Source organism: Anas platyrhynchos, chromosome 27 (assembly GCF_047663525.1).
Source record: "Anas platyrhynchos isolate ZD024472 breed Pekin duck chromosome 27, IASCAAS_PekinDuck_T2T, whole genome shotgun sequence".
NCBI classification, from domain to species: Eukaryota; Metazoa; Chordata; class Aves; order Anseriformes; family Anatidae; genus Anas; species Anas platyrhynchos.
The window spans coordinates 2,682,665-2,697,804 of NC_092613.1; the positions used below are offsets into that span (position 1 = coordinate 2,682,665).

Consider the following 15,140-nt stretch of genomic DNA (forward strand, 5'->3'; position numbering starts at 1 on the left):
CGCACCCACCTTTAACTGCTGCCCTGTTGGTGGGTACCCAGCCCGGCAGCCATTGCCACTGCAGTGGAGCTCACAGGGACTGGGGCCTTGCTTCTACAGGAGAGGGGCTCAGGGGTGAAACCTGCAGTCAGAAAAATAAATGAACTGGCATGGAAGGAAGCTTGGGTCCAGCACCCAGGATGGAGTCAGGCACTTGCCCATACATGGTCCTGGCACTCCCCTATCTAGCCAGGAAACAAACCTGTATTTAAATATTGACACAGAAAGGGGATGGGTGCAGGTTACAGCGCTTCTGTGCCTTTGCAGTTTATCAGCCAACAGTGGAAAGCAGAGATTGATGGGGCTTTGCCCTCATGTGCTCCCAGGTGTCAAAGGGAGAAGGGAAGCAGGGATCACAGCTGGGAGACAGAAACTCAGGTCAAAGCTGCCCTAACTCTCCTTGGGGCCTGGATGCATGGGTCTGGCAGGCTTTGCGAAGCAGTGAGGTGCTAGTTAAGCCAGGGGTGCCGCAGCTCAGTTCAGACCAACTGCAATGATTTTACCTTCCTTTTTCCCTTGCCCCCTCCAGAGCTCTCCTGCTCTCATAAAGACTGTTCTGTTAAGACAAAGCTCCCACCAAAGTATTGCTCTTCCCACTGTGGAGCCAGAAAGAGCAGCCAAGCACACCCCTCCTAATGGCTGTACAATGCCCTTCACGCCTGTGTCAGTCAGTAAAGGGGCTGCCAGCTCCATGTAGGCAAATAATTATTTTTTAAAAAATAGTAATAACCCCGGCAGAGCCACCTGGTGCTTCTCAGTCCTGCCAGGAAAGGCTCACTATGTGAACGCAGACCTAGTCCAGGTTCAAGTGGCATGGTGGCCCTTGACTTGTTCCCTGTCTTAGCTCAGCTCTGGTTGGCACAGGGACAGAGAGGAGCAGGGTAGCACTGGCAGGGCCTTCACCCAAAGCAGGAGGTTACAGAGAACATGGAGCCAGGTCCTGCTCAGGGTGCAGAGGGGGAGTTGGAGCAGGCAAAGGTTGTAACAGGGGCAATTCCAGCACGCAGTGAGGAGAAAACACTACAAACAGCACAAATGGAGTCCTAGGTAAGAGAGCAGGTAATCTCTGGAGCTGTGGCCTGGCCTGCCAGGCTGTTCATGGTGTCTCCATCCATGGCTGGAAGCTTTGAAGAGGAGGGGAACTGCATGTGGAACCTTGGCTGTCCTGAGAAGGTGTGGAACTGCTTTCCACACTTCCTTTTGCTTTGTGCAGAGCCTTTTTAGGGAAAATCCATGGACTGGGCCAGCCAAGCCACCCCATTCCCTCCTGTATGCAAGGTCTGCAGCTGTCTTTCATCCCCTGTGAGGAGAACCTAGGTCTCAGAGGAAGAGGCCTGGAGCTGGCAGCAGTGGCAAAGGCTCGCTGGGGCAGACAAGATGCCTTTTTCTGCAGCTGCCTGGATCCACATGCCTTCCTCCCACCCAGCTTACATGGTACCGTGCCCCTCCAGCCGCCCCAGGGGAAGGAGGGGCACTTGGCGAGCTGAGATTGTTAAAGTCTCTCCTAGTTTTGATTCAGCTCTTCTCCCCCCAATATGGCCCCACAGTGGGGTGATGGCACTGCCGTCCATGCAGCAACTTGCACGGGTGCCATCCCTCCCAGCCACCCACTGGCAGCCCCTTGCAGTCCCTTGATTAAAACGTCCTAATTCTCTAATCTTGGTGAATTCAGTTTCTTCCTTAAAAGCCGTCTGCGCTCTCCAATCCAGCAGCGTGGTTCTTGTCACACTGCCAAAGGAGGCTGGGAGCAGTGTCACATGCCACAAAGTTTTACAAGCCAAGCGAGCTGTCTCGGAAGAGGAACACAAGAGAGACGGACATACGCACACACTCAGCCATGCACGCCGAGAAACCTCCTCTGGGCTCCCTCTGGGTTTATCTGATTATTTTTTTTTTCTTTTTTTGTAAGAACAAAGACTTTGGGCTGAGTTGGTGTGTTTGTTTTCCAGAGCCGGTGCTGGGGAGGGGGAAAGGAGACTAGAAGTAGAGGGGGGAGCCAGCAGCTCCAATGTGAGAAAGTCCCAAATTGCCCTGGCCAATTTGCAGAGACCTTGCTGTGAAACTTGGAAGAAGAAAGACGAGGGAAAAGGAAAAATACATATATGTGATGACGTCACTTTGAGCAGGGGTGCCTTTCTTGCTGCCTGTCAGATGTGCTTGAAAAGAAAAGGGCAATAAAACAACAGCCGCCTCTGTCTCCCTCGTTAAACATGGCACTAATTGGATGTTAATTTCTCTTTGCTCTTCTCGCTGCTCAATTGTGAGGATTCTGCCTCGCTCTCCCTCTAGCGCTTTCTTTCTTTTCTGTTGCAATGCTCTTGGCAGCTCTGAGGGACTCTGCACTGTGTGCTCCCTCCCGCTCATGGACTGGAATAATTCAGGAGCTGGGAATATTAAAAAGATGAGGCGCTGGGGCGAATGGTTCAGAAACAGGGCGGGCAAGATGGATTTTGAGAGCTACGCTAATCTCCCCGTTTCCCATGCATTGTCCTGCCGATGTGAAGCTATTCTCTTCCCATTTGATTTCTTCCCCCCCTTCCCCTCATGTTGGGTCCAGGCTGCTGGGCAAAAAAATACATAGTCACAAAAAAAAAGCATGATTCAATGACGACAAACCCCCAAACCTCCTCCCAGCTCCCCCCCGTCTCAGCGCACCGCATGGAAACAGGCATTTTAGGGAGCCGGAGCAGGAAGTTGTTGTTCTCAGTGTTGCCCAGGTCATCCTTAAAGGGTATGTGTGCAAGAGCAGGCGTGCATGCGTGTCTTGGACAGCAGCCCCGTGGGCACCCGGCACGACGCGGAAGAGGCGAGTGGGGCGCACGGGTCTGGGGGTGCATTGGGCCTTGGGGGCAGGATGGGTGGGGGAGTGAAGGGAGGGACGGGAGTGGCGGCGGCAGCAGCAGGGGAAGCAATGTGGGAGTCGAGTCCTACCTGGGATCGGTGCCAACTTCCTGCAAAGGGTTACAGACCCGCAGCTCGGAGAGCCCACCAGAGGCGAGTTGGCTCTTGTCACACGTCCAAGGCAAGATGAAGACAGCAGGAACAGGTACCGCGGAAGCTGAGTGGCCTCATTTGCCCGCCGACTGGGGTGGCTCGGCCGTTTGTTTTGATTTAAACATGCCAAAGGGAGGCTTTGGCACACCCGGGGGCCTCACCAGCCCTGCACAAGGCCGATGGGTGCCAAGGGTGGGGTGTACAGGCCGGGGGTGGTTGTGCAGGGGATCTGGCACTGCTCACTTGCCTTCTTGTTGTTTGGATTAACATGCAGAAGATGTGCCTGTCACTTTGCTTACTGTCAGCGCCTGCTCAGGGATGGGTGACGGCTTTGTTCGGAGCAGCTGAGGGAGCCGTGCCAAGACGGACTTGGCAGGCGTGCCCAGCCAGGAGGGTGCAGGGACACAGGCGAGGCAGCCACGGAGGGCTGGAGCTGCAGGCCCACTGGGGAGCACAGTGGCTGCTCAGCAGTGTGCATCCGCCGCTTGCCCCTCTCCCACCAGGCTAATGCAGGCAAAATGAAAGCATGTTTTGTTTTGTGTTTTTGGCATCTCCCCAGTAGCGCCACCAACCCGTCTGTACCCCCTCCCCACTGCCTTCCCCGACCCACTGTGACTCCTTTTTTATAATCAGCACAACCCATGTGCTCACAGCAGCAAAAAAAGGTACAAAATACCCCCCACAACCCAAACTACCCACAGTCTGCCCTCCTGAAGGCAACTGCTCCCAAGCTTCCTCTGTAGTGGATGGGTTGTTTTCTATTTTATTTTCTCTTTTTTTGCTATTTTATTTTTTCTCCTGCACTGGGTCTCTCTCACATTGGGTGTTCGAGTCCCTGTTCAAGCACCCATTGCCTTCCATCATGCCAAACCTGGGCAGAAGGGTGCCCTGTGTGGATGTGGGTCGGTAGGTTAGGGAGCTGGCGATGGAGAGCATGAGGCGGGAGGATCGGCGGGGGAGGGGGTGAGGAGGAAGAATTATATCCACATCCCCAGGCCTTTTGTTTAACCTGCATCGACATGAAGGAAGGTCTTAGCTTTTTTTTTTTTTTTTTTCATCCTTGTGCCCCTTGGGGCATTTTGAAATCAAACAGGGCAATTTTTCAGGGTGGGCAGTGTCGGCAGCAATTTTTCGGAGTGGTGTGCGAGTGGGTGTGTGGCGCCAAGTGCAGGAATTCCTGCCAGTTTGCCTTTGTGCCAGCCTGGGCATTGGTGTCTCGTTCGGATGGAGCCTGGCATCCAGGCACCGCCCATTTCTTGGCGTTGAGTGAGAGGAGAAGTAAAGGGGAGAGAGCAAGCCAGAGAAGAGGAAAAAAAAAAAAAAAAAAAGAAAAAGCTATCTCTCTCAAACTGGCCTTTCTCGGAAAAGGATCCTTCCCCGATGATTGTCCGGATAAGCGGAGCTAAATCCAGCAGCCACTCCACAACAAAACCACTCTCTTCCACGGTGCGTCTCTCTTGCTGCCTTGGTATGAAATCGAACCTCACTTTTGATTTGTTTTTGGTTTGCTTTGCTTTTGTTTTTTTTTGGTTAGTTGGTTGGTTGGTTGGTTGGTTGGTTGGTTGGTTGGGGTTCTTTTGCCTTTGATTTGAAATAACACTACATTCCTCCAGTCACTCAGTTGCTTTGTTGTTGCTGTTAACCTACCTTCTCCCCAAATCCCCTTTACTTTGAGACCCCAGCCTTTGGTGCTAAAACAACTGACTATTACATTGATCTAGAGAGAAGGATGTATAGCAGACATGCATCCACCTATGGGCAGTGCTTGGAGCAGGACTCGAGGTGTTTTTTCCTGCCACCCTAACCCTACTGCCTGGGACACTGGCATCCCCAAGAGCCACTCAGAGCTGGGTGTTGTCACGCGAATGCTTTGTGCTTCCAAACCACTGGGGGGGGGGGGGGGGGGGGGGGGGGGGCAGAAATATGTTGAATCATGTCAGATTTGCAATTCAACATGGCAGCCATAGCAAATGTGGTAGGAGCCTGTGCACTGAGCCCCAGCCCCAGCAGGCTTGGGTGTTTTGTGCTGGCCACACCAGGCAGGCAATTGGCACAGGAAGAAAGAGCCAGGTGGGTGCCCAGGCTGGGGCGGAAGAGATGATTTTTTTATTTTTTTCATGTGAGTGGTGAATTCAACCAGGAGTGATCTGGGAATGAGGGAACCCCTGCAATCTGGTTTTGTCAGTGCTAACCCTTTAGCAGCCAGCTTGTTGCTTTTCTACTGGCACAGTGCACTGGTCTGGGTGCACGGCCAGGGCAAACCCAGGAGTGGGGTGTGAGGCTCCACTGGCTCCAGCGGGCAAAGATGGATGAAGAAGTGCTCCAGTGTTCTCTGCAGGGAGGCTGTTTGTCATGCAGTGATGGTGGCCTTCAGGCTTTGGAGACGGCTTCAGCTGGGCACCCTTGGGAAGGAGCTGCTTGGCAAAGGCACGGGGTGGTTGGAGAGGGCAATTTGCTTGGCCACATCCACCCTCATGGGGCTTTGTACCTCTCCTTGGTTGCCCAGAAAGGTTCTGCACTGCTGCAGCAAAGCTCTCCAGGTCTGCCTGAGCTTGGAGGCTTGTGCATAGTGACTGTGAATCTGCCCTCTTTCTGTCAAACTTAATTTAGGCCCATTTGGGATGCAACAAAAGCAGCTTGTTTGCAGGTCAGGGTTCCCCTGCCTCCTCCCCGGATGCTACACACTACACAGGTGCTTGGGAGCCATGGAAACCATCCCTCCTCTTTCACCAAATTTTTCCTCCTCCTTCCTTGCTCCTGGTTTCCTCCTTCTCCTCCCTTGTCAAAACAAAACAAAACAAAACAAAACAAAAAAAAAACTTTCAGCAAGTGACATGCAGCTCTACAGCAAAGCCTTTGCCTCCATGAACTGCTGTTCCAGCCATGCTCCAGGGGACATCCCCAAGATTGTCTCAGTTACCACTCACCTCCTAGAGATGCTTTTCTGGGTGTTGGATGTCTTGTGGGCCTAGCAGCAATCTTTGTGGCCCTGTGCACTGGGGTTTGGATGCTGGGATGCTTGGTTTCAGTTCTGAAACTTCCCATTCAGTTGTCATTTGGCACTGCCATAGTGTGTCTCTAAGGCAAAGCATGCAATAGGCCAGAGCAGATGTAGGAAGATGCTGACAGGAGTTTTGAAAGCAGCTACTAAACACCTCTTGGGGTGAGTGCAGCCCCACAATGCCTCTAAGAGTTGCAGACCAGTGTTGTGGGTCTTGCCTGCAGATCTCATTTGTGAGGCCGCTTCTTATGTGTCCGTGGCTCTCATGATGCACAGCAGTTGGTTTGGGAGTTGAAACGCCCACATTAGCAGAAGCTCAGGGCAGTCAGTCATTCTTGGGATCTGGCCCCAAAATGTTTCAGGATGCCAACTGCAGTGGAGCTCACTTACACAACAGTTTACATCCAGACCTTTAATGCTAATGAGACAGGAACTCTTTTTTGCTCATCCGTACAGCTTTCTCCTTGCATGTTATTTACATAAATAGGGGCTGGGGTAGAAGCAGACCTTTCTTTCCTTCTCTTCTCTTTGTCCACAATCTCTGTAGCTTCAGTGGGAGATGCTGGCAGAGGGCTGCTACCAAAAAAAAAAAAAAAAAAAAAAGTAAGATAGAAAGAAAATTGCCAAAGCCGATGATGTGCCTCCTGTGACTGCAGTGGGCAGCCTTAGAGCAGACAAAGTCTGAACTAAGGAAGGACACTTCTCACGTGTCCTAAACAAAACATCTGGCACCTCTGTAAGAGCCATCCAGCCAAGGGAGGCAGCTGTTTTCCTCTACATGGCTTGCAGAAAAATAGGGCTCAGGCTTCCAGAACATGGCTCAGCAAAAAGGACAAATACTTGAAACCGGGAGGTGGATCTTTCTGCCACTATTGCCTTTGAATCTGGAGCTTGCTCTCTAGCTCTTCTGCCTTGAGCTCTGTGCCATCTCAGGGGGAAGACCAGGAGCTTTTCCGCAAAGCTCAAGCCTCTCTTGGCTACTGTAACACCCCCCCTCCTCCCCCCCAGCAACCAGCAGAGCTGCTCTGGATTTACATTGACATTCCTGAGAGCAGGATCAGGTCTCCAGGTTTGTCGAGTGTGGCTCTGGGAAATTTTCTTTCCTTAAAAGGGCTAGGTTTGGCCAAAGCAGAGTTTGGACTGTGTTTTCCTTTTCTTCTTCTTCTTCTCCTCCTCCTTTTTTATTTTTTTCATTATTTTTCTTAACTTGCAGCAAAACTTGCACAGGTGAAAATTGCCTGATTTGCAGTTGCAGACAGTGCTGTGCTGTTTGTGCACAGGCCGGCCCTCTGGGGACCATCATCCCCCAGGTTGCACCATCCACACAACCCGCTTCATCCCTCCAGTGACGACTTCTGATGGAGAAAAAGGGTGTAAAAGGCAGGGAGACTGAATTAGATCTTTGTGGATTTCATCCTCAGCCTTTCCACTAATTGCCAACTTGTTCCAGTGGGTCTATAGGGCACAAGCCTAATGGGATCCCAGTAGAAACACATCCAAGGGAAAGATACTTCATGCACCATGGGGGAACACGGACTACCCAGAGGTACTCGATGCTGATTCACCCCAGTACCACCCCACATCTGGTCCTTTGAAGAATCAATGTCATTTATTTTCCTTGCTGCAGTTTTTACTCTCTGTCACCTTTTTCATTCCCTATTTTCCCTCCACTTTTTCTGTAGTTCTGGGTTGTTACTGTGGTGTTGCTCATGGATTCTGTTTCTCTTTGATGTTACTTGGCTGCTGTGAAAGGTGAGGTTTGGGAGGACAAAGAGAGACAAATGGTTTGTTTTTGTAGGGCTGCTTACGAGTTGTGTTGTCTGGGTCTGCAGTTGGAAAGCTGGTGAGATAGGCAGGGTTTGGCACCATAAGATCACTCATGAGTTATTGCCGGCTGCAGAACATGTAAGAGAACAGGCAGTCCAGCAAAGTCCAGCATGCTGCATAAAGTGAGGTCTATGGAGACTAAGAGGTAAGTATTACATTATTGTGATGATAACAATGAAAAGTCACCCTGTATGTAATACCCCATGGTTTGGTGAGGTCTGTACCAGGCAGCAGGGTGGCAGCTTCACGAGCATCTTCCCCAGTCACACCCAACCATGCTATTGTGTACTGTGGCTGCTGCCAGCACATCAGTGTCACTATGCTGCTGGGCTGAGGGACAGAGAAATAGCTCAAAAGAGCTGTCCATGCCCTGCAGGGCAACCCCTGCCCATGGGAGTTAGGGCAGAAGGTTTCTCCCCATCTGCAAGCACCCGTTGTGCTTCCTCCTTCCTCCTCCTCCTGGCTGAAGAGGTTTGTGCAGCAGCTGTGGCCACATTCAACTTGGTTGACTGCTCAGCCAGCATTTCTAGGTTATAATTTAAACTTGCAGGATGGCCTGTGCTGATGTTTTTGTGCCAGGTATGGTGATCTGAAGCAGCTCTGCATGGGCAGGGAGATTCTGGGATCTACACCAAGAATGCATGGAGCGGTTCTTCTTTCCTTCAGTCTTGGCTTGCCTCAGCACTGTGCACCAGCTCTGCCGAGAAGAGGTCACAGGAAAACTCTGTCATACCTGTGAACAAAGCCAGGATGGCTTGGGAGCTGGCTGATTTGCTTGAACTGAGTTTGACAACACAAATCTGAGGGCTAAGAATGGAGTCACCCACAGCATGCAAGGATAGAGAGCCCCCAAAAGCCCCACTTGGAGCAACAGCTTGGGTTGTAGCATTTTTCAAGCAGGCTACACTCATGCACACCACCAAAAGTGAAGGCAGGCGCTGATAAGAACATGATAAACAGCTTGAATATCTGTGCCTCTGCTCCCAGGGTTCCTGTTTGTGGGAGAAGGATTGAGTTGAGGCTTCTGAGACCTGACTGACCCACAGGGAGGACACCTGAGACCATCCCTGCAGCCCTGCTGCCTTGGGAGCATGACAGTGTGGTTGAAGATAGCTGGGATGGATGCAGAGGGACCAGGATAAAGGGGTCAAGGATGTTTTTACTCCTTTCTTCAAGGTGGTGTTGCTAAGTTAAGCAGGCTATGAAACCTGACCCCTCAAGATCAGGGCTGGACATCAGGAAGAAGTTCTTCACCGAGAGGGTGGTTGCACACTGGAACAGGCTCCCCAGTGAAGCAGTCACTGCACCAAGCCTGTCTGAATTTAAGAAGTGTTTGGACTGTGCACTTAGTCACATGGTCTAAACTTTTGGGTAGACCTGTGCGGTGCCAGGAGTTGGACTTGATGATCCTTATGGGTCCCTTCCAACTTGGGATATTCTATGATTCTATGATTCTAAGAAGCTTCAATCCCACAGAAATAAGATTGCAGTTAAATTCTTGTCACCCAGTTCAGTCTGACAAGTCATCAGGCAGCCTGCTAGGGGATTACTTCTGATGTTTTAAGTCTACTAAAACACCTTTATTCCCTGGCTTCACTGGATATGTGCCATTCACACACTGGACATCACCCCAGAACTGTCTGCATCTCAGTGGAGGACATGGTGGCATATGTTGTACTGATCCCCAACACAATCTTTGTTGCACGGCTTTCTCTTGTTTGACCTGAATTCTTCCCTGCTCTTCAAAGAGGCAGTGGAGGAAGAGTCCTGCAATGAGCTCCCCAGGTAGAGAAACATAAGGCTGGCTATGCTGGAGCTGACAGCCAGGATCGGCCCCTGGCCTGGGCCTGGATCCAGCCACAGGAGCACTGTGGGAGTTCTTATCTGGATGTCAGCTTTGCAGTCTGGGCCTGTGAAATTATCTTAGATGTGGTTCCTAGAGCAGAGGAAAAGGGCTAATGAACAGAGATATGTTAAAGAAGCAGGCAAAAGCTTTCTGTCCTTCATGGCTGAAGAAGAAATCCTGCAGCTGGTCAATCTGGATACAATTAGAGTTCATTTCTCCCTGTGTAATCAACCCATCTGTCTATCCCTGCGCATCAGCAGTGCACACCCCACTGCAGGCAGATGCTTCCCAGGCACTGTTGTTATCTGCATTTGCTGTGGATGCTCCAGGCAGCCCAAGGACAAGGCTCGCTCAACAACTTCACCTGTTCCCTCTGCCCCTCCAGGCTCAGCAGGAGCTCTGGGAATGCTGTGGACAACAAACCAACTGTGATCACTGCAAATGGGAGGATCAAGCACCGGCAAAGGCTCTCCAAGAGGATGGTGGGTGGGTGTCTTCTCCAAAGTGCTTTACATTTTCTGGAGTGATCTTTGTAATGTACTGATAGCTTCAGTTTTCCAGACACTGCCTACTCCTCTGAGCTCAACCTTACTGTAAGCAAGTAATGGTAGATTATGTTCAGGTGCCACACTGAGCTTGTGAAGTTGTGTTCATCACACGGGATCCTGAGTACTGGTTCAGGTGTCTGTGGTTCTGGTGTCCTGTATACTCAAACTGTATGAACTTGCATTTACATTAGCTCTTGCTTGTGTCACATTTTGTCATCAGAGTGTCTTGAGGGATCAATCCACTGTACTAAGTGCTGTCCACACAGAAAATAAAGATGGTCCCAACCTGAAGCAGCTTACACAATCAGCTCAGATCTCTCCTGTGTATTAAGTGATACAGGCACCTAAACTTCTGCCACTTGCAGAGAGACAAAACATCTTTACCAGCCAGAAACAATTTGAAGTATGCATCACAGGATTAAACATTTATTTTGCTTTCAAGGGGCACTTGTTGCTTAACTTCTAAATCCAACTTATTGTCATCCTCTATTATATTGTTCAGGATTGCGATTTGGGTCCTAAATCTTCTGATTTTTATTTGTTTTCCAATGCACTGATTTACCAATAAGGAATAATGGAAAAGCAAAAGAAAACAGCAGCACTTGTTTGCATAGGCTCTACATTGTTCTGTGTTGTGCTGCTACTCAAACAGAAGCAATAAATCCTACTCCCTGGATAAAGAGGGGGCTTGGGGTGGTGGCTGAGTAAAAACAAGGCCAGGGAAGATAAACAAACAGAAAAATACTGCTTCTAGGAAATAGCAATTGAGGATGGCCAATCAACTGATGGGTCAAAGCCAACACAACACCATCAATTAGCAAAGGCATACTGATATTATTTCTCCAAGGCATTTTTGCCTCAATAAAGAGGAAAGAGATGGATTTGTGTTACAGTATCTGTGGTCAAATTTGACTGCAATTAGGAATCTGTATAATTTCTGTGTTGGAAAAGGGGGGTTTTGTAAAGAACTCTGTAGAAAATGTACATGGTTCCAGAAGGGCTCTGCCAAATGGGTGCTGAAGATCTGTATGTTGGTGTCATTGTCAGAATTGCTGGAGGTGGGAACATTTGCTAATACTGCTTATTTTAGAGGGCCAGCTCTCAGCAACAGTTCATTCCTGAAAATGCAGCTCTGAAAACTCAGCCCTCAAGTCTGTGTGTGACACTGTCTTGTGTTCTCTTTGCCAGATGGGGAGGAACACAGCTAAATCTACAGAGTTTCAGAGCATGCAGAATGATGTGGAAAGAACTTAATCTCAGATTGCAAATCTCAGATTAATTGCAAATCAAGCTTGACCTCTGTTCCTTGAGCAACCAAAACTGTCACAATTTCTTTTCCATCCAGCCCACACAGGATGACCTGGAGGGAGTCTCACTCATAATGGGTAACTTTTGGCATCCTGATGAATTGCAGAGTCTAAATGGATTACTGTGTTCATATCTAAGGAAGGCAAACAACCTCCATCAGCACCAGTGGTTACATCTTCGTTAGGACCTTTCAGAACTAGATTACATCCTCTGTTGTGGGATTCAGCAAAATGGTCTTTGGATGAGCTCAGGACTGGCCAACATACCAAATAGTTTGGTTTGTGGGATTACTTGCAGCAGTTTGGCATGAGTCCCAGTGATGTGGAAAACAAACTCACCTCCCACCTTAGCAGGCAGAGGGTTCCCTACCACCATCTGCCTTCTGGAAGAAAGGAGAAAACACCTTGGCTGTGTGCAGTCCTCCAGAGCAAGGTGGATATGGGGCACAAACAGAGTGCTGGGCACGTACCAGAAAGACTGGCAATGTTGTTGAAAACGCTATCTTTGACTTCTCTGCTTCCTTCGTCTAGAGCCCCAGAGCTGTGTTGGTGAAAAGAAAATCAACTGCATCTTCAGTTTTCATGGGAGTAAAAGGCAGGAATGATCTAGCATGGACTCTGGCCATTCAACACTTCAGATGTGTTGTGAGTAATGTGATGTGTGTATGAGTAATGCAGATAAGTTCAGTGCTTTTCTTTGTCTGATTGGCAAGGTGTACTGGCTGATAATAACTAGGAGCCCATACATGTTAAAGCCGGTAGTGGAATTAGACCTTCATGAGATCTACTGCCTCAAGCAGTTCCATTGTTTGAAACACATTCAGTTGATTAGTACATTAACTGATTAAACTTCTCACCATCCCAGGTAGGGACTACCTATCTCCCAAAGGAGGAAACAAAGGCAAAGTTTTTACACTAAGACTAGATGTAGTTCATCAATGCAGCTGTGTCAAGTCTGTTTTTGTTTTGTTTCATTTTGTTTTGCTTTCTTCCCAAATGATTCTGTTGTTGCTGCTGCTTCCTTATGTATGTAGTCCCTTCAGACAAAAGAAAATGCTCAAGCCTGTTGGGGAAAGGTGCTACTGGACACACCTGTAGTGTCCACCACCCACGTTTATGCACATAAGGCAGTTTGGTTCACCTACATTCTAGCACCAACTAAGGAAAAAAGCTAACACTGTTTCTCTCCATTCACAAGGAAAGTTCTTCTCATCATCAAATAATTAAAATCACTTTTCATCTTACTCACATTTTCATCCACCCTAAACTTCATGAACCTGAAGCCAAATGGCCAGTGGGGGGAGAAGAGAGCACGTGAAATATGATTTCTGGGGCTATATTTGTACAGGCACATAGGGATGTCAATAAACCAGAACAATGAGACCTGAAGAGACTCCAGTAAATAGCCAGAGGGAAAGCTAAGATGCTGATCAAGTCCAAAGACTCAAACACTAACATAGAATCATAGAAATCATAGAATCATTGAGGCTGGAAAAGACCTTCAAGATCATCTGGTACAACTATCACCCTACTACCAATGTCACCCACTAAACCATGCACCAGGTCCAACATTTCCTTGAACACCCCCACGGACAGTGATTCCTCCACCTCCCTGAGCAACCCATTCCAATGCCTGACTACTCCTTCTGAGAAGAAATGTCTCCTAAATTCCAACCTGAACCTCCCCTGGTGCAACCTGAGACCATTCCTTCTAGTCTTATCGCTAGCTACATCTGAGGTCAACCCCCAGCTCCCCACAACTTCCTTTCAGGTAGTTACAGAGAGCAATAAGGCCTCCCATAATGACAAGCAGGTGATTTCCACGTCTTTACAACATGGTAGTGAAAAAAAGGAAAAAGGAAAAACAAAACAAAACAACAACAAAACAAAGCTAAAGCACAAAGATAAAGTTCTTTGGATGGCAGTATCACAGATCCTGTCTCAAAAGCCCCAGTTGCAAACAGAAATTGGCAGTCTTTTTCTCCCTACCCAGGTCTGATCCAAAGATAGACAGCATTCTTTGCTCTATCTACCATCCAATGACCCCTCCTGGGCAGCAAGTAAACATGCACTGAAGAATGAGCACCAACTCCTGCATTCAGTGATCATTTTCCTGAGGAATAGAGTCTCCTGGGTCCTGAGTATGGTCCCATATGACTTACCAGTGATGTGTTCCTGGTTTTTGACCAGTTTTTGCCCAGGTAGTAAACCTTTAATAACACTGAAAGATTGAACAGCAATGTCAAACATTTTAATAGCATTCACTGCCCCCCTCTCCTAATTGAAAACAACTTCCCAGCTCTCTCAGTAGCTCACGTCCACAAAACCTATGCATTCATGATCTCCTTCCCTTGCTTACATGGTCAGATTGCCCTCCTCTCTCCCCATGCTAATAAGCCTCCAAAGACCAAGTAAGCACACCCTCTTGTTTACTCTTAATTTCTTATTCCCATCTCTCACTCCTTGTACACCCATTTGACTAAGTTATATTGAATAAGCAACAAATGCTGAAGAATTATGCATAGTTTTTTGGAGGCTATATGTGTCTTCAATAATCCAAGCCCCAGAGCATGTCTATAATCCATTCTCTCCAGCTCTGGACCACCAGGAGAGTGCTGCATAGCAGATCTAGCCTTGTTATTGGGAAAGGAGCACATCACATTATTTACACTATTTACTGTCCAGGGAAATTCAGGAGCTTGACATTACTGAGTTGGTTTCCGTTCTCCTGCCCTGTTCCCTTTGGAAGCTTATCAGAGAACAAACCCCTCAGTACTGGCTATGGTGGGACTGGAGCCTGCTGGAAAGGAGGTGCCCACAAGGCCTAGGAACATTGCGTAAATCCTTTCAGAACAGGCAATTTGACCTCAAGTGCTTTGGGTGAGCTCAAAGTCCCAACCCACGTCTCTTCCCGCCACGTCGATCTGGCTACAGGGCTGGACAGGGCCGCTCAGTTTGCAGCAGGAGGCAGGCAGGACGCAACCAGGCATCCCTGCCAAGTGTTGCAGTTCCTGTTAAATCCACTCCCTCCCTTTTCCCTCCCTCTACCCTCCCCATCCTTCCCGGCCTGCATCTCCCCTCCCTTCCCTTCTCCCTCCCATTCCCAGCAAACAAAATGGCTGCTGCAGGGCCATTTTGTTTTCTGCCTGAAAGAGGGAAGCAAGAACGCTGGGACTTGGCTTTTTTTTTTTGGAGACTGCAGCCATGTTAGAACCCAACTCTCCCTTCTCGACGTGGCACCGGCTGTAGCGGGGAAAAAAAAGGACCTTCTGGAATGAGACCAAAGTCAGAGACAGAGAGTGGGTAGTTTTGGCATATGTTGAACACTGAAAATGCCTGGAATTGCCAAACTGAGCTTTTGTATTAGCAGAGTAAGGCTACTCGGTGCATGCAGAATCGTGGGGCTGCACGGTATAGCTGGATGGAAAGGTTTGTTCACTATATTCAATAAAACAGCCCTCCTTTCTTGTGTATTTATAAAGTACCAGTGAGCACTGTTGTCTAATTTGTTTTTGGACGGGCAGATGTTTTTACACATCGGCTTGGTATGATTAGAGCCAGTCATTGCCGGACAGTAG

At 48.9% G+C, this 15,140-nt stretch overlaps 1 protein-coding gene and 1 long non-coding RNA gene across 2 annotated transcripts in view; one reads left to right on the top strand and one right to left on the bottom strand.

Annotated features, from left to right (window-relative positions):
- The window catches only part of FGD2 (FYVE, RhoGEF and PH domain containing 2), a 31,568-nt gene extending 28,040 nt beyond the window's left edge, over positions 1 to 3,528 (bottom strand). Inside the window, exon 1 of the mRNA XM_072028471.1 lies at positions 2,971 to 3,528. The gene's annotated coding sequence lies outside the window, so the exon portion shown is untranslated. The remainder of the gene's footprint in view (positions 1 to 2,970) is intronic.
- A 1,428-nt stretch (positions 3,529 to 4,956) lies between these two features.
- LOC119713982 (uncharacterized) lies at positions 4,957 to 15,046 on the top strand. The gene is made up of 2 exons (XR_011805096.1): positions 4,957 to 10,193; positions 11,444 to 15,046. It is a non-coding gene; the product is annotated as an uncharacterized lncRNA (long non-coding RNA).
- Positions 15,047 to 15,140: the final 94 nt, after the last annotated feature.